Source organism: Sylvia atricapilla, chromosome 2, assembly GCF_009819655.1.
Source record: "Sylvia atricapilla isolate bSylAtr1 chromosome 2, bSylAtr1.pri, whole genome shotgun sequence".
Taxonomy (NCBI): Eukaryota; Metazoa; Chordata; class Aves; order Passeriformes; family Sylviidae; genus Sylvia; species Sylvia atricapilla.
The window spans coordinates 21,351,488-21,374,249 of NC_089141.1; the positions used below are offsets into that span (position 1 = coordinate 21,351,488).

A 22,762-nucleotide genomic window follows, 5' to 3' on the forward strand; every position below is an offset into this window, starting at 1 on the left:
TTTCTCATTCACAGTGAGGGCAGGCTACTTCTGCTCTGCTGGAGACAGGGGCACCAGACAGATACCTCCTTTCCAAGAGGAAATGCAAGAGTGAGAAGAAGAGGTGGATGGAGGAGGGAAGAAGGAAGGGCATATTTTCAGTTTTCATCAAAATTTCAGAAGTGGCAAAATTACTTTCCAGAAAAGGAAAATGCTGGAGATACGTAAACTAAACGGGCTGCTCAAATGCCATATTTAAGTTCAACCAATCATATTATTAAGGGCCAGGAATGATCAGCTTGGGTTACAGAGGTGTGCAATGGGCCAGCTGCACTAAATACAGCCTTTACCTTCCTCCAGTGCTTTGGTGGGGACAAACTGAAATTGAGGCATTGGAGATTAAATTCTGAAAGAGAGCAGAGAAACTTGTCCTCCCTCTTATTATTGCTGTGAGGTCTGAAAGGCTGCAGACAGAGGACTCATCCTCGGAGAAGCCACAGTATACATTCTGGAAATAAACTGGAAGCTCAGTTAAAGGTTAGCACGTCTTTTTCCCTCCAGTTGCCATTGATATGAATGAAGCCTATTCTTGCACTGGCAAAGGGAATGAAAAGATGAGTTAATGTCACCCTCCCCTCCCTAAATTCTCAGATTTGATGACTAACAGGCTACCACATTTCATTAAGAGAAAGGCCTGGTTTTTACTTAAAAGCCCCAAAAGTATACAGAGAAAGTAATTTGCAAGGTCAGAGGGTTGTTTTGACATTTAAGAACTACTAAAACAGAATTTGGCTTCTGAATTTGTAAACCAGAACAACTTCCTGACCTGAGAGGCAATCTGCCAAATTTCTAGCTGATCCCAGGCTCTTCAGCCTAAACCAGAATTATGAGATATATTGTGTTGTCTAGGTGCACTCCTCTGATTTTAAAAGGAAATTTTGATCAGCCTTAGAAGAACACAGTTTCTGAGACCCTTTACAGCAGTAACACTCGGCCCTTGTCACAGTAGCTGAGCAGGCTTTCTTTAATAACTGCTTTGGTAGAATTTTTTGCCTACTATTGGAGAACTCAATTGCTTAATATACACTAATAAAAAAAATAAGGGAAATAGAAACATTTCACACACAGAAACCAAAAACCTCCTTTTATTTTACACCAAGCCTTTGATCCTCCCACCAATCCTGTTGCAATACAAACCAATTTTGTTTAATGTTACATCTGACGAGCGCCAGACTTCTGTGAGATTGCAAAACTCTGCTAAATCCCTGGGCAAACTGTAAATGGGCTGAGGGGAAGGTTCACAAATTCACAAAGAGCATGTACATGACCACGCAAACATAGGTAGCACAACTTTGGTGTGCCAGCTCAACAAAACTTTGTACATACATAGAATCAAAGGGTCCTATGTTGCTTAAGATGTCCAAGAGATTGCAATGCTTCTCCTTGCAGCCTCTTTCTCTCACAACCTGTCCTGCCTGTCTCCCTGGCTCATGTGTGCAAAGTGGGCTGTAAAATGGTAATTTTATTTTAAATGGAGGGGCTGTACTTTCTGCTTTGCTTCTCACACCAAAACAGCCAAACCAGTCTTGCTGTTCCAATTAAGCAAGAGAAATGAAACTTCTAATTGTGTTTTCTCTCTGCTTTTTTTTCAGTGACAGTCTGAACACTCAGCCAACACTGGCAACACCTTAAGATGCACTCCTGAAAAGGCAGCTGAGCTGAAGAACAAAAACCTGATGGAGTGGGAACAAAGAGGATGCTGTGAAGTTTCTGCTGCTTCCTAAATGCATCCCATATTACTTAAATTATGCCAGTTCTTGTATGGACTATAATGGGAAATATTTCCTAAAGCTGCTTACTAGATTTTTTTCTCCTATTTCAATAATAGTTGAAATTTAATAGTAATAAATCTTCTGTTGCTTTGGTTTGGTTTGGTTGTTTGCTTGTTTGTTTGGATTTTTGTAAGTTTTGTTCATAATAGTTAGCAGGAAGGCAGAGATTTTATCAGCCTGCAACACTGTTATATCCAACTGACCAGGGAATTACAGGATGTAACTTTTTCTCTAGGAAAGGATTTATCTTCAACTACCTAACTCACTGGCTTCTGCCTTTTGGTAGTTCTTCCCCTCTTTTCTCTAAGCAGTCATCTCAACATATCATCCTCTAGCCAACAAATATTTAAAATTCACACAATCTAGAAGATGACTCAGAAAGCAAGAACTGATGTGTTCTGACAAAAAGATCCATGAACCTGGCACTTCCTGCTGCTTAGGATATTCACATACAGGAAGGAGAGATACGCAAAACAACACTGCTCAACATTTGAATATTTTTAGGTATAAGAGTTGCAAAACACTTAAACAAAATAATGGAAAAGTTTTGGATCAGATAATTACTTGTGAAGCTGAGGAAGTGATACTGCTAGGAAAATGAGAAGGGTGTAATTTCCTTCTAATGCCCAGTTAAAGGCTGGCTTAGGCTGTGATTCTGGTTTTGGCAGGAATACAAGGACAGCTTCTTGTGAGAACCACTGCAACACTAGACAGCTCAAAGTGGAAATGATAAAGGGAAAACGAAACTGAGGCCCTTCAAGAGCAAAAAGATCAATATGTAGGGCACACAGCCAAAACTTTTGAAAAGCTGAGAAAAGACTGATGACACCTGCTTTTGCAGAGGGAATCTCCAGGGTTAGGTGCTCCTAACTGGCTAAATTCAAGTTTTTCCTCATATAAATGCATAGTTTAGGAGCAGAAATGAAATCTAACCAAATCTAGGGCTACTGCAAATGTGCCTGCAAAGATTGCAATGTCTCATGATTACCATTTCTCAAGGAGCTCAGATCAGCTGTGTTGAGAAAATGAAATTATGTCACCCTGAGAATATCAATACCAAAATCTTAATCTGAAGTTGCTACTGGAAATATGCATAATGCACAAAACAGCACAGAATCTTTGCTCCCAGAATTGGTGATTCTGCCAAGTTAAAAAAGTGAAAGCCATAAAAGCCTGTTTAATTGGGAAAGTAAGACAATGACACTTAACATTGACAAGGTGTGGGCTTGTTAGGTTAGAAAAGCATCTCTACAAAATGTCTGCTAGTATCTGAACTTCAAGAGGAATGGTATTCTGATGAGCTGGGTCATGGCTGACACCATGAAGATGAAATTGAGGTGCAACAACAGGACATCAAGTGATTTCCCCACCATTGGGAGGGAGTTGTACATCTGGGGTTAAAATGAACAATTCCTGTTCTTGGTCCTGTTAGCAAACCATAAGCTCATGTTGCTTTTACTAAAAAACAGATTTCCCTTCACCGTACTGTACCTTTCTTCTTGCTGACTGCTCAGTGTGACCATCCAAAACCACTCCTATTTGTGTTATTTTTCACACACACCACCCTGAAAAAAAATTCAGTATGAAAGTAGAGCAGTTTCCTTCAATACAGTTCAGCATCCAAACTAAGCAGCAGTAAAATCATATTTATTCAGTGACTGAGGTTTCAAACAGTAAAGTGATTGTTAGAGAGTTATGGACTGAACCATGCACTGAAAAAGACCCCAGAAGAGGTTTCTGGTGACAGCTCTCTCACCTTGACAGAACAGGGGGAGAAGGAGGAGTGTATACACACTTGAAATGGGGGTGGATACTTCAATGCAGTCAAGCTCCACGATCACAGCAGCCAGAATTTGGCAGACTTTGCCTTCGGGAACGAGGTGTGGAGACAGAAAGAAGGGAGCTGGGTACCTGAGCCCAGCCCATGTGTGAGAGAGGCTCTTCACCTACAAGCTGGGTGTTCCTGAAGCGGGAGTCAGAGGGAGATAGAAGCCATGAGCTCCCTGATGCCAAGTGTGTTCCCGCACTGCCAAGCTGAGCAATCTGAAGGCATGGGTGCTAAATGTGGTCTTCTCTCTCTGTGCAGACTCTGGCAAACCCTCTGCCTTTCTCTATGCCTTTGTTTTCCTGTTTGAATATGAGGTATTCCAATGAAATATAAATATTAATATTTGATTAGCGCTCAGCTACAAAGCTTTAGTTCCTTAAAGTCTAGTAGAGATCTTTGAAATCCTTGAAAAACTATACAAATATGAATCCTTTTATTTTTAGAGCATTACATTAATGATTGTACAGTGGAAGATGATGAATTAAATAATCTCTGTCTATATTTGCTCATACCTTTGTGAAACTGTTACCTTTTCAGCTGCTATTTCTCATGCCTTGTCTCAATCCAGAAATGTCATTTTTGGTAAAGTTTTGCAAAAACCCATTCAGCTGCTTTTGAGTCATCCAAGTATGTAAAAAACAGTTTCCAGCTGTTAAGTTTTCCATAAGCTTTTTTTACTCAAACATGCTTGTATAATTATAACACAGCTTTGTTTTAAAACATCAAACTTGACACGTACATAGTCCTGGAAGAGAAGTAGCAGTACCGACATGTTTGAAACCATTTGTTTTTGGAATAACAAGGTTTTTACCGTGTTAAAATATCTTTATTTTCTTAAATATTCTTCCAGACACCAAGCTATACTTTTCTAACTGTAGACAGCTAATTGTGTAAATGACCAGTAAAAAAGGAAAAAAAAAAAAAAAGTTAAAAAAAGATACTATTCTTGCAATCTGTGACTGAGATGTAGCAGGTAAACTAGGGGACAATTTAAATTACTGCATGTTTGCATTTCGGTATAGAATGGCATCAATTCATACTGGAGGTGATTCCTCACTTATATTCTGCCTACATAGAAATGCACTGACCTGATGCCAAGCAGTGAAAAATCAGACATTTCACAGAATCACAGACTGGGAAGGTTTTAAGGGGACACAATGGATCATCAACCTCCCTGCTCAAGCAGGGTCATCCCAGAGCACATGGCATAGGGTTGTGTCTAGACAGGTCTGGAATATCTCCAGTGGTGGAGGCATCACAACCTCTCTGGGTAACCCATTCCAGTGCTCAGTCCTCTGCACAGTAAAGAATTTCTTCCCCATGTTCAGGTGGAACTTCCTGTGCATCAGTTTCTGCCTGTTGTCTCCTGTCCCATTGCTCAGCACCACTGAGCAGAGTCTGGCTCCATCCTCCTGACACTGTCCCTTCAGATACTGACAGACATTGGTGAGATCCCCTCTCAGTTGTCTCTTCTGGAGGCTGAACAGTCCCATCTCCCTCAGCCTTTCCTAAGGGGGACGCTTCAGTCCCTTAATCATCTTTGTCACTCTCTGCTGGACCAGCTCCAGGAGCTCCATATCCCTCCTGTACTGAGGAGCCCAGAACTGGACACAACACTGCAGATGTGCCTCACCAGGGCTGAGCAGAGGGGCAGGATCACCTCCCTTAATCTACTGGCAAATCTCTTCCTGATGCACCCCAGGATCCCATTGGCCTTCTTGGCCACAAGGACACACTGCTGTTCTTACACACCTTTGTAAGATTCCCTCTCAGCCGTCTCTTCCCAAGGCTGAACAGGCCCAGCTCCCTCAACCTTTCCCCATTAGAGTCCACTAATCGTCTTTCAATTGCAATTCGTTTAATCTGGAATATTTCAGGTGCTGATATCCTAGGGAAGTAAGTGTTGGTTTTGAGAATATTGATGATGGCTGAAACAGCAGCTGTAGTCTGAGGGATTATTGGATTACATGGGTTTCACTCTCAGAACCGTTTTTTTATATGACAATATAAAGGCATATGCAGCTTTTGTGCCTTGCATGAGCTACTGGCCTCAGCATGAACTCTTCTGTCAGACCAGAGGAATTCTTTCTAAAGAGGAAAAAATAAAGTCACTGCATGTGTACGTTTTTAAATGGGTCTCAACTGTGATGATTTGTATAGACAACAAGAGACTCCATAGTTGTTTTGTATTCAAAGTAAACAGCAGTATCTGCTGCTCCTGCCTTTCCTGGGACATGTTCTCCTACCCTGCAGCTGTGAGTCCACAGAAACCACCAGTGTCAGTGACATGACAGTGAAGATGTAAAGACAGCCTGACTCATCTGGAAGTGAAAGACACAACTCTGGCAAATGTGTGTGTGCACGTGCATACACTCTTCCTTACCTTACACCGTTTGTGCTTCTGCCAGTACGCTTATAAACCAGTTGTATGTCCACTACCTGGAGAAGTTTCCTGAATGTGTTTCAAACCACATCAAACATACAAGTGGTGTTTAACAAACAAATGTCACTGGAATACAATTACAGGGAAAAATCCTCAAGCAGCTCCTCTCCATTGCCCTATCTGTCTTGGAAAGCCAAGGGATCAGTAAGAGACTCTATCATGGGGCAGAAGCAAGGTTGCTCTGGGAACCTTCACTCTAAATTTCCTGAGTTTAGGGAGATTAACTCTGCAGTTGTCACATCCATTAGTGTACACTGTAGTGCATAGAGAATGTGGGATAGCCAAGTGTATTGTTCCTAAAGGAAAAGATAAACTGTTTGGTAAATAGGTGTCTGTGCACATCTTGGCAGCTCTAAGTTACATCATTCAGTTGTAACCAATGCTACTGGATTTTGAAACCCACCAGTATAACAATGAAGTGGAAAAAGCCGTACAAAAAATCCAAATAAACTCCAAGTTACGCCGTATGCTCTGCTATTCTGAGTTTCGGTGCTGAGACAAAAGAAGAGTAAGAGTTTGCCATTTGCTAGTTGTTAACAATCAACAGATCTGCCAGACACACTCTTTGAGGGCTCTGTCTGTCTGGACCAGGTAGATGCTGCAATACAAAGAGCTTCACACACAGAGAAAGAAAGACTGTTCATGGACAATGATGCAGCGTTCTTAATTAAGATTTTCATTACTGATACATACATTAAGGTTTTTCTAATGCAAGTGCCCAAGCACTCTAATGTGCAGGTAGATGTCTCTGATTCTATCTCTAGAAACCCTTTTGCACATCATTGCAAACATTCACCAGCCAAGGCTCAAAATCAGCCCACCTGCCCTTTGCTATAATGACAATGAAAAACAAAAAAGGATGTTTTACCTGTCTGCTAGATGAGAACTTAGCTTTTTGCAGTCATCAGATTAAATAGGCTTTTGCAAGGCTGTACTACAGCATACTGAAACTGATTCTGATCTTATGTACACCTGTCTGATGTTGATGTAACATCAGGAGCTTCAATAGCATCAGTGCAGCAAATGTTGAAAGAAAAAATAAAAGAAAAGAAATGTAGGTAGATGGAAAAAGGGATGAAACAAAACATGAGTTTGCCAAAGGTAGTTTGTAGTAGACTGGCCTGGTAACTTTCCTTGATAAGATAACTGATCATCCAGACAAGGGAAAGGCAGTAAATTTAATTTATCAGTAGAGCATTTGATACAGTATCACAAGGGAAATTATGAGTTTGGATCAAGATTTGAAAAAGGACTACAAGGTGAGCAACTGCTTACCTGAAGGGGAGATTGAGCAGTGGTGAAGAAAGAATTATTGGGCAAGGTGAAGGCTGTATTTCCACAACTGTTAAGTTAAAGGAAATAGCTTTTTCTATCTAGTAAGATTTGGGTGGAGCAAGTAACCTTTCTTTACAAGGCCCCTCAAAGGGAGGGAGTGTAGATTAGGAAAAAGTGGGGTTATGCTTAACAGCTATAAAAGGATCAATCAACACCAATCAATTGCTCATTAACAACATTTAGTTCTCATTAATCTACAATGTTCAAGTGTTATTTCTCTATCTCAGTTCTTTAGGATGTTCAGAGATGCTACAACCCTCTCAGCAGTTACTTGTACAGTTTAATTAAATATCTAGTTCAGTTTCGTGTTTTTAAAATATTCTTATTCCCAGAACAGGATGCCCATTCATCTACAAGATCTTGCTGAATGCCTTTGAATGCTGGACCCTGCCTCCCAAGAAAACACTGCTGGAGTAAGATGTGGAGGGGAAATACTTGGTGATCAGAAGCACTTACAAAAGCATTGCGTCTCCCTGAACACACTACATGCTTTTCAAGATCCTGTCAGGCTATGACACTTTGTAAATTCCTACAATAGGAAAAACTGGGCTGCCCACTAGCAGAGCAACAATGTTGTACTGACACAAGCCAGGATGAAAGGTGAAGACATTGCCACAGAAGTCATAATATCAACGTGAGATTAAATTGCAGGCTCCACAAAAAAAAAAAAAAAAAAAAAAAAACAAAAAACAAAAAAACAAAAAAACCTGCCAAACTATTTTCAACAAGTTAAGAAAAAACAGGATTTTTGACAATCTTCCCTGAGGCATGTCTCAGTCTGCAGGTATTGTATGACTAAAATTGCTACCTTCCCATTAAAGTTCACTGGAAGAGAAGCTGCATTTTTGTTTTAGCCTTCTGTGGCAGAATTTAAGTATTTGATGTCATGACTGGACCATGTTAAGCATGCACAGACATTCACACAAGAAATTTGCCCTAACCCCCAAAATGTAAAAGATTTTTTAAATGCAAAAATTGAAAAACAGTGTCTGAAAACCTTCATTTTTCAGAGCTGGTTATATGCTGATCACACATAGTAGTTCTCCTTCACAACCTTCAGTGCATACTGCAGAGCATCCAGAATATTGCGTATTATTTTTTGTCTTTTATGTAGATGTGGATTTACTGCAAAAATTGTAAAGCAATTAATCTCTTTACAGACATCCAGGATAAGTGAACGTGGACAAATATGAAATTTAAATACACACCCAGATCCAAATGTTGCAACTGATCCTTACTTTGGTGATTGGGTGAAGCACGAATACTTCTAAATTAGATGCTATTTGAAGTTGGAATTTCAATTTTGTTCTTGAAAATTCAAGCTGTTTGGAGTATGCTTAAGAAGTTAAAACATTAGAAAACATCATTCAGAAAACTGATACAGCTATTCTATTAAACTTAAAACTCAGTACGATGGAATGGGAGAGAACAAGATCTATTCAGATCCAAAAGGCTTTGCTTTTGGTGATGTGAAAAAAATCTAATATTTTGGGCATGCAAATACATGAAATGAAAATATTAGGTGGGGGGCTGAATTTGTGAGCCATATGCAGCATGATATTATCCAAAATGATGGAAAGCTTCAGCAGTGAACAAGAACTTTAGAGGAAAGAATCATTATTTCTCCATACACTGTGATCTTTTATGTCTAAGAGTTCCCACTCCCACCAAGAGGCAAAACAGCCCTCATAAAGCATGGCCTGAAGACTACTCACATGCGTTTTGACATGTGCACCTGTGTCATGGCACACAAACAAGCTGCATGGCAGACGATTTGCTTCTTTTTAAAGTGGGAGTGGTGGAGAGGAAAAGGAGATGGAGGGAATCTTTTTACAGCGCATTTTCCATTGTGGTGTCTCACACACAGGACACTCAGCATGACCATGGGCACGTGGGCAGGCATTTGGACCTCCCTGGGCATTCATTTCTTGGTGCCAGCTTCAACAGACAAATCTATGATATCTTGATCAAAAGGTGACTTTCATGAAACCTCCTATTTCTGGATGTTGTGTTTTATAACAACCACTCCTTCAGCACGACTTGATCCTGCTACCATTTTTACTCTATATCTGGTGTACACATTTAATGGAGGATGATACACAACATGATGCTAAAGCAGGGTGCATCGAAGAGCATTTCTGCACTAGGAGAAGGACTCACAATGAAGCTCAGAAAAGAAAAAGACATTTGGTGATACAGCTGTAGAATAGCAATGTGCTTGCCAAAGATGGACGATAATTTACCATCACTACAAAGAGAATATTCTGAAAAACTCTGCCACACTCTGTAGTTGTTACCATTTTGCACAGTGATTTTGCCCTAACAAACTGGTCTGTCTTAATATTTTGATGGTTCAAACTGCTGTAGGAAATGCTGCTACTGCTTTGGAAAGGTGGTCTTTTCCATCCAAATATATTAAATTATGCCAGTGTGGGGTAAAAGTACATTGAACAACTCCATTTTCTTTCTGTCCCCTTATTTTTTCTAGTTAAACCTAAAATATTATGCTCCTACAACTGTCTAGTTAAAGTCCATGTTTTTTTCTGTTGTACTCTGTAATACTTCAAAAAAAGCTAACACTCAATACATTATATTACACTAAATAAATGAAAAATAACTCAGAACAAAGAGATTGCTAGAATACATATTGGCAGAAAGGTGTGACATTTTCAGCTGTCATGCTGGCCAATCTTGAGTTCAATCTCATCCAGCACCAGTGGAAATGCTGTAGGTAATGCAATTAGAAGGCAGGTTGCACACATGCCTCTTTTGTAATCCACATATCAGCTTCACAGCTATGTGCAGCCTTTTATTGCTTGCTAAACAGTTTGAATGTCAACACTTAAACCAATGCTTGAATGAAAAACTGGTAGCAATTTTTGCCCCTTTTTGTAAATCTGGCTATGTCTTGAGTTTTCTGGATATTTGGTCTATTTTTATGACAGATGTTTTAAAACAAACCTGCAAACTTTGACAGATTTGTTTTAAATAATGAGGGTTTTTTCCATGCACATCTATGGCTTAAGTTTATTTGATGGCTACACCTTCACATAAAGAATAGAGCTCAAAATTGTGGCACTGCTCAAGAACATTCATCCCAAGGTGTACTCTCAGTTACACGGTTTCATTTCTATAAATACACCAGAGTAGAATTTCAGCTATGCTGCCATTTTGAGGTTGTTTCACCATTTCTCTCATTTGCCTCTGCCCATGTTTTCTTTTTTTGGAACATTCCCTTCCTTCAGGAGACACATAATAGCTGGGGGAAAAAAAAAATTCCTTTCCTGTCTCAGATTGCTGTTTAGGTGGCCATTCCCTTCCTAAACCTCCTTATTTTCAGAAGCAGATTCTTTCAATGGATTCTTCTGTATAATTTGCATGTCTATTTATTACATTAATTATGATAATTTTTGAAAAATGCTAACTCTTGAAAGCTGTTGTAAACATAAGGCTTATTACATGTAGACTTCTTTGGCATTTTGCAAATGTTCATTTCTGATTCATGAATAAGCTTGACCTGGAGGTTATTATCCTCTTCTCAAGTAAGGGAGAGCTTAAGAAACGTGAGAAGAGAAAAGCCGCCTCCTTCCTGTACCTGATGTAGCAATCACTGCTGTTGTTCCTCATCTGCAAAACAACATTAAGCACAGAACTAGATAAAGGGATTCAGAGGTGGCTTATTCTTGCTATTTCATGATAATGGTTCAGAGTGGTAACAGATGACAGTCTGGTGGTGAACAAGTACCAAAGCAGGGACATATACATAGATATCAAAGATGATTTGAGCATCATCATGTCTGATAAAGTCAATAAGGATTCTCAGAAAGTGGCTACTGTCAGGCTGGAATACTGCTGGGCATCTTTTGACATACAAATCACTGGCCATATGATGGATGGTTCTCATAACTATGATGAGATCAGTAAGATGCCTCTCAGCTTCCCTAAGGTCATCATTACTTGACCAAATACGTCTTCATGAAGCTGGGGAATAAATGGCACTTTTTTGCACTTTTCCCCTTATTTTCTTTCTTAGTTTTTAAATTTTTTTTTTCCTTTTTTAAACTAGGATGTCAAGCAATGAGAGTTAGAATCCGTGCTCAGTCTGATAGGAATGATGCTAGAGCTCAGTACAACCTGGTTACATCAGAAATCTATTTAAACAAGATGGACAGCTATCCATGCAATTAGGTTAACATGTCCTCCAATTTCCTTATATATGGGTGACTTTGGTGCACCTCAAATTGGCACTTACCTATGCTAACAGCAGACAACTTTTCAATATTGTATGGGTTCCATCGGAATAGGTAGTGCTCTGGAAGTTCAAAAAGTGTCCTGCTGTAGCTATTTATGCTAGTGTAGCTATCTCTCCTACTGTAAAGCACCTTAGTAATGTTGATACTGCCACAGGCTGGCTGGCAGACTTCTTCCATGAAAAGAATTATTTTGACAAAGAATACACCTGTGTCTCTCAAAGTCCTGGGAACATTCAAGGGGGGCAGAGATTAACTGTATTCCACTTTAATGGGAATTCAGTTTGGAGGAGAGATCTTTGAAATCCTTCCACCTCAAAACCCCTGATGCCATATAATTAGGCAGATGTGTGTGTAACATCTGGGAGACAGATAAAGCCTGAATCATCAGCAAGTTTGTGGGAAGGGATATGAAAAGGGAGCCCAGTGCTGGACACTGACACAGAGGGCAGAACAAATCAGTTATCTAGATCAGAAACATGCTTGTCAGGTACCATTAACAGCTTCTAATGTACAAAATGTCCCATTTACACTTTTTCTGTTGCCAAAAAGAACTATCAATGGCTTGAAGGACCTGCCTTCCGGAAAGAAAGGGGAGAGCCAGTACAGAACAAGATATGCCTGAAATACAGTAGGGCTCCTCTGGGGCTTGCTAATTTAGGAATGGAGGAGCACCAAGAAGCCCTTCTTGGCCGTGGAATAAGCCTGACTTAAAAAAGCAAGAAAGCACGTGATTCTAATCCTACAAGTCAAGAAACAAAGGCAGACAGATGGAAAACAACAAATGCATGGTCACACAGCAAAGCAGTGTCGAAGAGGGATTTCAGCTTCAGGTTTCCACATGCCTAGCTACATGAAGCCAGTCTGCTGCTTCCACCTAACTGCCTTGCCTTGCAGAGGTAGAACAATGTTAAACTGGTGTCCTTGTGCAAATGCTGAAGGCACATGGTGTCTGGCACAGATATAAATGGTTTTGCCACTGCTGTGGGAAGTGTTAACACAGGTGGTGTTAACGCTTCCCATCCCTGAGTATCATTAATGTTTTGTATTGATATTATGAAGTTCTGCAACGAAAGTAATAGGATTTGTCAGGGGCCGTTATAAACTGCCCCTGCTGGATAAATACATAATACATGATGGCAAAGGTCCAATGGGCCTTTAATCAATTGCCTTTCTGAGTCAAATAAATGTCACATTAGACATAAGCCATGTTGCAGTCTGTGGGAGCCTCTGCTCCCCTCATCTCACAGGCCTGACACTGCTACGGGCAGCTATGGACACGCATAGGCTCCTACTTATTTGTAGCGAATATATCAGAGCAAAACTGGAGCAGCATGCTGTAAATTACAGATTTGGGACACCTTATAATGAAAGGCAAAGGAGAAGGGAAAGAAATATGGGGACACCATAAGCATGATAGGTCAACTCAAATACGTCTCCTTGGGAGCTGGCATTGTCGTAGCACCTCCTGCCTCCACTGCAGCAAATCTCATCTTTCTGCCCATGGCAGGGGGAGAAGACACAGTGCCATTTCCTTCAGCACTGCAAAAGTAGTGGGTCAGCTTTAAATGTTAAAGCCACATATTTTAGGTCTAGTATCGGGAAAAGAAAGTTCTTTTGTGGTTTCAGCAAGCACTTTGAAAAAATTGTGAACGTCCATTTGCATTTTCCCATTCCTTTAAACAAATTCCAACAATCAAAACAAGACTCGAAACATAAATTTACAGATTTGCAGGTTTAATTCCTCTCCCAAATTTGAAAGAGCTATTTCTCTTACTGTGTAGGGTTTTTGTTGTTTTTGTTGTTGTTTTTGTTTTGTTTTTTTTTTTTTTAAATTCCAGGCAGCACTTTAACAGTTACCTACTTTTCTTTTTGAACAGGTAGGAGACATAAATTGAAATTCCAAATTGAAAATCTATAGTAAAACAAAGTCCAGGTATATTTGGATGTGGAGTTCTAAACCTAAATTTAAAAGCCCTCATTATTTTTGGCATTCACTAAACAGCTTCAGCTTGGATATCCCAATACAGTGGCTTAAAATGCTGGTGGACATTTGGAAAACTCTGGTCTGTCTTTACTTAACTATAGTAAATATTATGAAGTGGTAGTGCTATATTTCCCTTTATATTTCAACAAGAAGAGTCATTGTTTCAAAAACACTATATTTCACTGCCAATATGTATGAAGGAATCCCAGAAAAATGTGAGTTTTTGTTCCAAATGCGCAAAACCATCACGTGTCAGAACCCGACAAAATTAAAACTCAAATGATAACAAACAAACATTCCCAAAGGCTACGCCCCTTATTCCCCCCAAAAAGGAAAAAAAAACCCAACAAAATTAAACCATAAAAAAATTAATTCTTCATGTTCTGGGTCTGAAAACACAATTATCTGGACAAACATAGTATTTTCTTCAGTTAAAAAGGTCAGCGAATCACCAACCTACATAGCAGCAGCCAAACTCAAGTGAATGTGACTAGATGAGAAAAGAACTCTGCAGAACACCTTCCAAAGAAATCGCTGACAGATTCTTAATCCTGATACTGTTGGATGTCAATAAGAATACAGCACATTTAATCTACCGAGATAAGAAGAGCAGATCAGAGACCAGCCAGGGTAAGGAAGGGTCCCACACCACAGGGTCAAACGTCATCATGGACAGGATGCAGTGCTAGTTGACTGTTTTCTGCACTTGTTTTGCACAGCATGGAATACTTTATATTTCATTCTGAACTAGAACACAACAGCATAATGTCCATCAGAACACGCATATCCCCACATATAAACAGAAATCTTCCATATTGTCATCCAGAAATACACATACAAATTCCAGATCAATCAATCACACAATGTCACTGAACTAAAATCTGAGTCTCATGAGGGGACACTGAATTAAAATCTTGAACTGCATTAGAATATAAATTTAGTATTAAGTCCTGTGGCCACGGGAAGCAACAGAGGCCCTGGGCTGACTTTGATGGAACTTGAAGAAAAGGCACAATTGTATCAATGAAAAATATAAAATGTTATAAATACTTACTCAAGAGACAAGGAAAGATTCTTCCAGAGAAAGGCCACAAACTGATTGTGAGCGATCTGAGAAGAAAAGAGAGAAAGAAAAAAGAAAATCAAATTGTTAATAAACACACAATGATACCAATGTAACAACATAAAAAAAGGATCAAGGAGACATACAGATGGTGGCAAGTCCCACAGGAGAGGAAAAAAAAAAGTTTTAAATTCACAAACAACATAGATCTTGAAAGTTCTGAAAGTACTTGACCCCAGAACCATGTAGCTGAGAAAACTGGTAATGGCTGAGGAGCTTTTCAGACCTGGGATAATTCCAGGCCAGCAGAGACTAAATATCCTCTGGTGGCTGTTCAAGAGTCTCCGTGAAATAGGCTTGTGGCTCCTATGGACAAATGCTCTTATCACAAAAACACTGCCAGATTTGAACGGCATCCTTCTTAGCAGTCATGCCAGATGATACAGGACTCTGAAACAGAACTTGCCTTCTTCATCCTGACCTTCACAGAAGAGGGGTTAGGCTTATTATTAGGGCTGAGAATGCTTACATTACAGCTGATAGCTGCACAGAAAAATTGTGTTGTCTTAGTTCCTTCTGTCAACACAGTATCTTTTGGACTTGATTGATTTGTTACCCTGAGACCCCTAAGAAAAAAAACGACTGCATGAAAGTGGAATGGCTAAAGGTTTGCAAACTTCTGGTAGACTACAGGTCTATTTTGGACTATCTAAGCTTTATTGCCAACATATTTATTTCCATATTTATTTCCAAAACATAATAACCTGGGATGAAGCAATAAACAAAATTAATCAAAGCCTGATGCTCTGAATTGTAACAAGAAGACACACTCCTGTTGGACACAGAAAACAAAGGCAGATGCTCCCCAAATGTTCAAAGCTACAAATCAGTCCTTCCTCCCCTTCCCTTTGCCAAGCTGAAAAAAATTTGGGTAGTCAGGCCAGACAGTGTTCTCCAGAAGACTGTTATCAGGGGACCAGGAGCACAGTGGAAAACGACTATGGGATCCATGTGGTGCACTCCAGGACTTAAGACATGGCCCTCAACTTCTGCTTCCTGTCCAGTTAGCTCTGTCATTCCTCAAAGCAATTAAAAAGCTCAGAGGAATATAAACCTGAGTTAAGAGAGTAAAGGGAAAGAGAGGAGCTGCCACAGGGGAGAGAGAGAGAGAGAGAGGGAAGGCAGGCAGAAAATCTGTTCAGAGTTGTAGCTGCTATCTGTGGGAATTATGGTCCTGGTAGAGGAGAGCATGAGAAAAAGCATGTGTACAAATTAAGTGCTTGGTTTGCAAGGGAGGTGGAGGAAACATAGCAAAGAGCAGACACAGTCCTAAAAACTGCAGGGCAGGAAACAAGATGCTTATAGCATCTTTTGGACAGGTCACCCAGAGAGGCCCTTCTAACAGCAAATTTCTCTTTAAAGGAGCTGGCTGCTCCCACATGTAAGGAAGATTCGCATGAAACAGAAGACAGGATGGATTCTGCCCAGACTGAAAAGCTGAAATGACATAAAATGAAAGGAAGGGCAAGATCAAGCTGGCAGAGAGAAGGTCACTATCTGACTTTCAAGAATCCATTATTCTAATGAATTGTAACAGGGAAGTTCTCCTGGTGAAGAAAAATCTCATTTCCTAAGCATGTACCCCTTATTTTCCTGTTACATTTCTCTTGAAGACTTAACCATGGAAGTCTATGGACCCATGTGTAATAGATGATAGTGAAGCACTGTTAGGGGCTGGTAGATGGGTAGTATTTCTTTCAGATTTTTGGGCATATGGGACAGTAAGCTAAAAACAAGAGAAGAACCTGAGACAAGAGGTCTGAGCCAAAGAATGTGCCTTGGAGTTTCAGAGGTTAAAAAAAAAAAAAAAAAAAGGAAAAGTGGGAGGCATCCAGTATGGGGGAAAAAAACCCCAAAACCACAGAATGGAAAATTTTAGGCTGAGGTTAGAGTTTGGCTCTGTTATAAGCAACATAAAACAAGGTCTCTTAAGGGAAAGCATCAAGCAATTTTGACAACATGGATGCCAAAGAATTCTACAAATTATGGCATGAGATTCTGGAGGTGCTGAGTAATGACTTACACTAACATTACTAACAAATTTGCTCTAAGAAGTGAACGAGATTGTCCTGCCTAATTAAAACAGTAGGGTAATTATAGACAGGTGCACAATATACTAGAAGCTGCAAACTTGAATCCAGCAAAATCACCACAACTGAAACACCCTACTTTTTTTAAATTATTCAATTGGTCTGGACACTTGATTACCAGTTTTGTTCAAAAGAAAATATATGAAAACAAAACTTTCCCTGTAAAGTACTGAAAAAACAAGATGTGTCTGAGGAAGCTATGATTCATTCCAGGTTAGATAACTGCAGAACACGTATGCGGGAAAGAAATGGGCCAAATTCCTTTCTCACTGCCCTGTGCAATCATGCTGACTTAATTGAAACCATGAGCAGAACCTGAACCATTAAAATGCTGGGGTGAAACTTCTTATCATATGGCATTGTTGGTCACTAGAGACATTTAACCTAATTACATTAGATTAACACAGTAGATTTCTTCAAGATATATTATTATATAACAACGTAAGAAAATGAAGTTGAAGAAAGTTGACCATTTTCCCCATGTTTCTATGATAAAAACAGAATAGTTACCTGTCTCTATTTATGTTGCTTGCTTTCAACCCACTGCGGCTCTATTTAGTGGATGGATAAATGGAATCCGCTGATATATTTTTTTAAATATCGAATTCCAAGTATTAATTAATCATTATTACTTGGACGATGTTTTGGCCATTGAACATAATAGCCAAGGGCTAATCTTAAACTTGTCCTTGCTCCATTGTGGTTAGATTCCTCTTCTTTTCTCTTTCTTTGCTATGTGAATAAATACTATTTAAATCACAAAGACTAAAAGACAAGCAAGGTCTACATGTTAAGGCTATTTAGAAATCCAGTCGCCCTGAGTTTAATGAGAATAAGGTTCCTAAACACTGAAGAATTTCTATTTATGGGAAGTTAAGATGGTGAAAACTGGTATGAGTTACATCATATAAGCAGGTAATAGATTTATGAGGCTAACTACAATTTTCAAAAATGACTGAGGCATTCATGTTGAAGCCCATTGAAAGTCAGTAAACTTTTGGCTGTAAGCCGTCATGAAATATATTACCTTTGTTAGCTTAAGCATTGCTTCTTTCAACAACACTAACATCTTAAGTGCCGAAGTCATTTCTGCTATTGGCATTCAGTTGCTTCTTACACTTTATTTGCTAAGTGGCTTGAGGTAACCTGCTTCAAGTGCCTTCTTAGCAGTAAATTGGGACAGCGATTCTGCTCCATTTTTGTGAAGTGATTTAGGATCTCTCTGATGTAGTGCACTGCACCAGGGTGAGCAATGTTAGTCTTTTAGCCCCAGACTGGGAAGAAGCGGACTTGAAGGACTGACAACAAATTTAGATAATCCTAAAATGACTGTTCTAGCCTCAAAGCATTTTCACCCTTTACTGATATGGAACCAGTGAGGGGCACAGCTTTATCGTGTGTAATACGCTCAGTGAATTGTATCTCAGATCCAGAGTTTTACCTCTCCTCCCCTTCTGGGTGCACTACATCCACTCAGTATGAAAACTAAAATTTAATCCCAGTGGAAGATAAAGAAAATAGTTTACTAGAGAATTCCTCAGTTTAGAGGGGGCCAAATGGAGCCAGTGCCATGCTGAGGGGAAAGAGCAGACTGGGCTGAAACTTAGTGGAACCCTTTAAATGATCTGAGGAGGCAAACAGACTGCACTGCATCTCTGACACAGCAGAGACAGATTACAACAAAATTAAATTGAGGATTTTAGTGGATATAATTGTTGTTTTTATATATTAATGAATAACAACAATACGTGATTCTAAACTGAATACCAGGTTTGACATTTAATCTGAGTGCTTATACCATCCATAAATGTTCATAAACGTCACACGACCCCTACTCCTTGATTGAATTACAATCTAGTATGCAATTTAGGAAACACGGATTAATCTACATAGATTTATATTTCTGCAGGTTACACAGTTATTTGTTGATTTATACCCTTTCCCCCTAAGTGTCCTTTTCATGGAGAATCCAGGAATACACATGCAAATCTTTAATAGGAGAGCAGCTCAAAATTCGGTGACTAGAAGCAGATGGAAACTTGGTTCAGTGAAATCTATACTAATTATCATCTGCTTTTTGAAGTCTCCTGTGCTAATGGCCAGCAAAATCTTAGTCCCTGTGATATCTTCTATTACCTTCACATTACTTGTTACTACAGCCAGCAATCACCTAACATGTTTCTTGGCAATGCTGTGCAATTAAATTGTCTTTCAATCAGCTTGCTGAGGAATCCAGAGGTGGAAACTGCTTTAATATTAGAAGTTAATTACAAGAACGCAGAGGAAGGCAGTCAAATGTTATGTTAGCATACCAGAAATATGACAACACTTAGCCACAGATGTCACACACGAAGTAAGGGACCACATCAGGAAAAGCAATGTTGCAACGTAGAGAGGAAAACAACCTTCAAGCTCTCCTTTTTTTTTTCTCTCTGTGGTCATGCTACTTGAAGTGACCACCTCCTTTAGCAGTCAAAATATCTCGAATTTCAGTGACCTGTATGAACAGGCTTCACTGCACAATGGTGTCTGCTTGGGGACTGATGATGACACCTGCTCCAGCAGTGTGTCACAGCACACTCATGGTCCAAAAGGCACATCAGAGAAAAAAGCAGTTCAGCAGATCTTGACCCGTGCATGGGCCCAATCCTTTTGAAATCAAGCATAGCTTTGCAAAGGGCTAACAGGGCACATTCCTTTTCTTCCTCTGCACCTTCACCTCTGTGTACCTACCAGAAGAGGAAGCTCCACCGCACAGCCCTTGTTCTCATGGACTCCTTCATTTGCACAGGACCGAGGAGAAGGGCTGGCTACTCTGTGCAATAGGACAGGAAATGAACATCACTCAGTCAAGCTAGTGCTTGGAAAGAGATGAACTGAGGAGATGGTTTTACATCTGACAGCTTATTGCAGGGAGGGAGAAAGCTCATGTGGGAGAGGACAGTGCAAATACAGCAAATGGCAGTTATATGGCCATGTATAAACCCTTAGTCTGCAATACCGGAGAATCAAAATAAAATGATCTTTAGGAAAGGACAGGAAGTTTTTCTGTGTACATTGGAATTAGCACATCTGTATGCATTGCCACACATATATGTATGTTTGTTAAGTATCATGAAGGAATTTGAAAAAAAAATCTACTCAAGTAGATCTGCATATGGTCTTTTTAATGAAATAAGCAGCCAAACCATGGTTCTGTAAAGAATGCAGTGATGACTTGACAACAATTTTAAATCAAAATTTATTGATAATATTTCAATCACTCATTTTTCCAAAGACAGTTTGCTTAGAAGCTATAGTCCACCAAAGATAATAGAAAAGACTGTTTCCTCTCCCAAATTTGACAACAGAATGCCTTGCAGTCTACCTTAACACATACTGTAAAGGAATTCTGACACAGCTCAAACTTACATTTTCTTTCACGAGTGTATTTAATGTCAATAGTGTATTTAATAGCATTGTTAAATGTGGGCTGTTAAGTTTAGTAAAAGGAGACTTTTAAATTTTCTTTGGTAATTAAGAATGGTTAAAATTTTAGCCTCGTCTTTTTCACATTGAGAAATATGTACTGGGAAACGCAGACTTTAAATGAGCATTACACATGCACACACACAAAAATGCTTTAATGAACCAGAAAACTTCATGGACCCGCAACTAGAAAATACAAAATACAAATCTTGATGGAATAGATTTTTCAGCACACTCTACTTGCCAGGAAGGCTGGATAATATGTTTTGATAAGACAAAAGAAATTAATCCAATCCAAATTTGGACTTTCATGTATGTGTAAGCTAATTCAAAAAGACATCAAGCTGACTCATTCCACAGGTAACTCTGCCCAAAGTAAGTACTAACAGCTGTTCTCAGTGAAAACAACGAGACAGATGAAATAAGAACAGTAATCTCTTGCATCTGCAAACTGAACTCTAATTAACATCCATTGGAGGTCTCTTGTTCCCTAAGAAGAACTTCAGTCAAGAAAAGTCTCTATATAAAGCACTTCAGAGGAAAACATCTTTAAAGGAAGAGCAGGAGAGTTCTCTGGAAGCAACAGCACATTACAGCTTCAGCAGCTGTTGCTTTAAGGGGCTCAGGGTGGGGACAAAGCTAGCAAAAAGTGAGGAAGAAGAAAGGTTAAATACATTCTTGTTTTATAATGTAAATTTACCATTTTGAGCATGCATCTTGACTTAAAAGATGGCCTGGAACAGTACTAGTTTTATCTTTCTGCAACTCTAACCACTGACTACATCTTTGGGGGATTTGTTACAATAAGTGAAACCAGGGTGTTTTGTTGGCAGGTGCTGGTGCAGCCTCCAGCTCAGCCCAGCACCTCCTCCCAGAGCCACAGCACTGCCCTGTTCCTGCTGCCTACCACCACCCTGGACAGGGAGGCCACTGCTAAGGGACTAATTCTGGGAACAGAATACCTGGGAAGGGGTGGCTACTGCCAAAATATCTCCCAATGCCCATTTCTGACTGCCCAAGGGGTCTGTGCTGCAGGCCAGTTTCACTGCTCTGGTGGCAGCTGCTGCCTGCTCCTGTCTGTAATCCTTCCCAGGCTCCTGATCCCCTTCTCCCTCACTGTGTGGCTGTATGTGCTCCCATCAAGAGACCGTGACAGACCAAAGACGGCATTGGAAAAATAATGGTTGTGGTGAGACTGGGTTGTTCCCACCCAGCATACATCCTCTCCCTGTACACTCTTGCAAAAGAGAGAAAAGAGAAGTCAGTGGTTGATCAGATGACTTCTCTTTATGGTACAGAAGCTATTTGGTCATTTCCATTTTATAAAATATTTTGTTTTGGTTTCTCTTGGCACTTAGAACTCGGCTTTGAAACCTTAAACAGAAGAAAACAGAAAACATATCTACCTAACTATAGAAGGATATATACCTAAAGGTTCTGGCTGCCTTTTAGGATCAGACGTTCAAAATTATGTCTTGTCTCTCATTACACCTGTAGGTGAATTTTCTGTTTTGAGGGAGTGTGGTTGAAGTGGCAGCTCACCAGTCAGATCTGTGACTGGAAGCATCCTTGCTTCCCTGCTTGGAGATTTGCAGTCCTAGTGCATGGTCCCTGTTCCCTACACCCTTTCAAGTACCTGTCCTGAATTCTGCCTTTCCAAAACTGGACTGCACAGCATGAGAAAATACACTGAAATACTACTAAATTATGTAGGCAGATGACACTTGAGTAACCAAAATGTTAAATTGAGAAAGTAAGGTACTAGGAACTAAATGCATCTTTATTAATAATAGCAATTAGTGGTTACTATTAATAAGGAGATAATTGCTATAAAATCTAGTGATACATACAAATAGGCTACTAATGTGAGGAAGTGACCCTGAAAGATGAGTTTAAGTTACTAGTTGGGAGCTTTCTATTGCTAATTATTATTTGCTTTCTGGGTATTAATGTTTCTCCATCATGAACTGATAAATCCAGCGGTGTGTTGATCACTTCTCTAAACGGTGTCTTTGGATCATATGTGGTCTCAAGAGCCATGACACTGTACATAATTTATTTCCATAGTGAGATGTGCTGACTCTCCATAGTATTTCTTTCATTCTAACATCTGACTAACATTCAATTTGGGACATAAATACTCTGATATATCACTTTCCTCTGATGGCCCTGCAGAGAACTAAGGGGCACTGGCTTAGTGTAAAAGTATTAGAATATCTGGAGAACAGGTTGGGCTGGAGTGGGGAACACTGCTAAGCCTGAGCTGCAAGGGGACTGGAGGGCTGTGCAGGGATGTGGGGGTCTGCATCATCCATGGCTGGTGGGGCACAAAGAGTATAAGCAGAGTTCTGGCAAGCCCCAGGCTGGGGTTACACTGCACTTCAAAAATGCAGCTTGCTCTCTTTGGTGAGAGCTGCATGGTTTAGG

General features: G+C 39.8%; 1 long non-coding RNA gene across 2 annotated transcripts in view; it reads right to left on the bottom strand.

Annotated features, from left to right (window-relative positions):
- The window catches only part of LOC136375449 (uncharacterized), a 411,577-nt gene that overhangs the window by 66,436 nt on the left and 322,379 nt on the right, over positions 1-22,762 (bottom strand). For both annotated transcript variants that reach the window (XR_010746077.1, XR_010746078.1), the window contains exon 6: positions 14,709-14,764. This is a non-coding gene — a long non-coding RNA (uncharacterized lncRNA). The remainder of the gene's footprint in view (positions 1-14,708; positions 14,765-22,762) is intronic.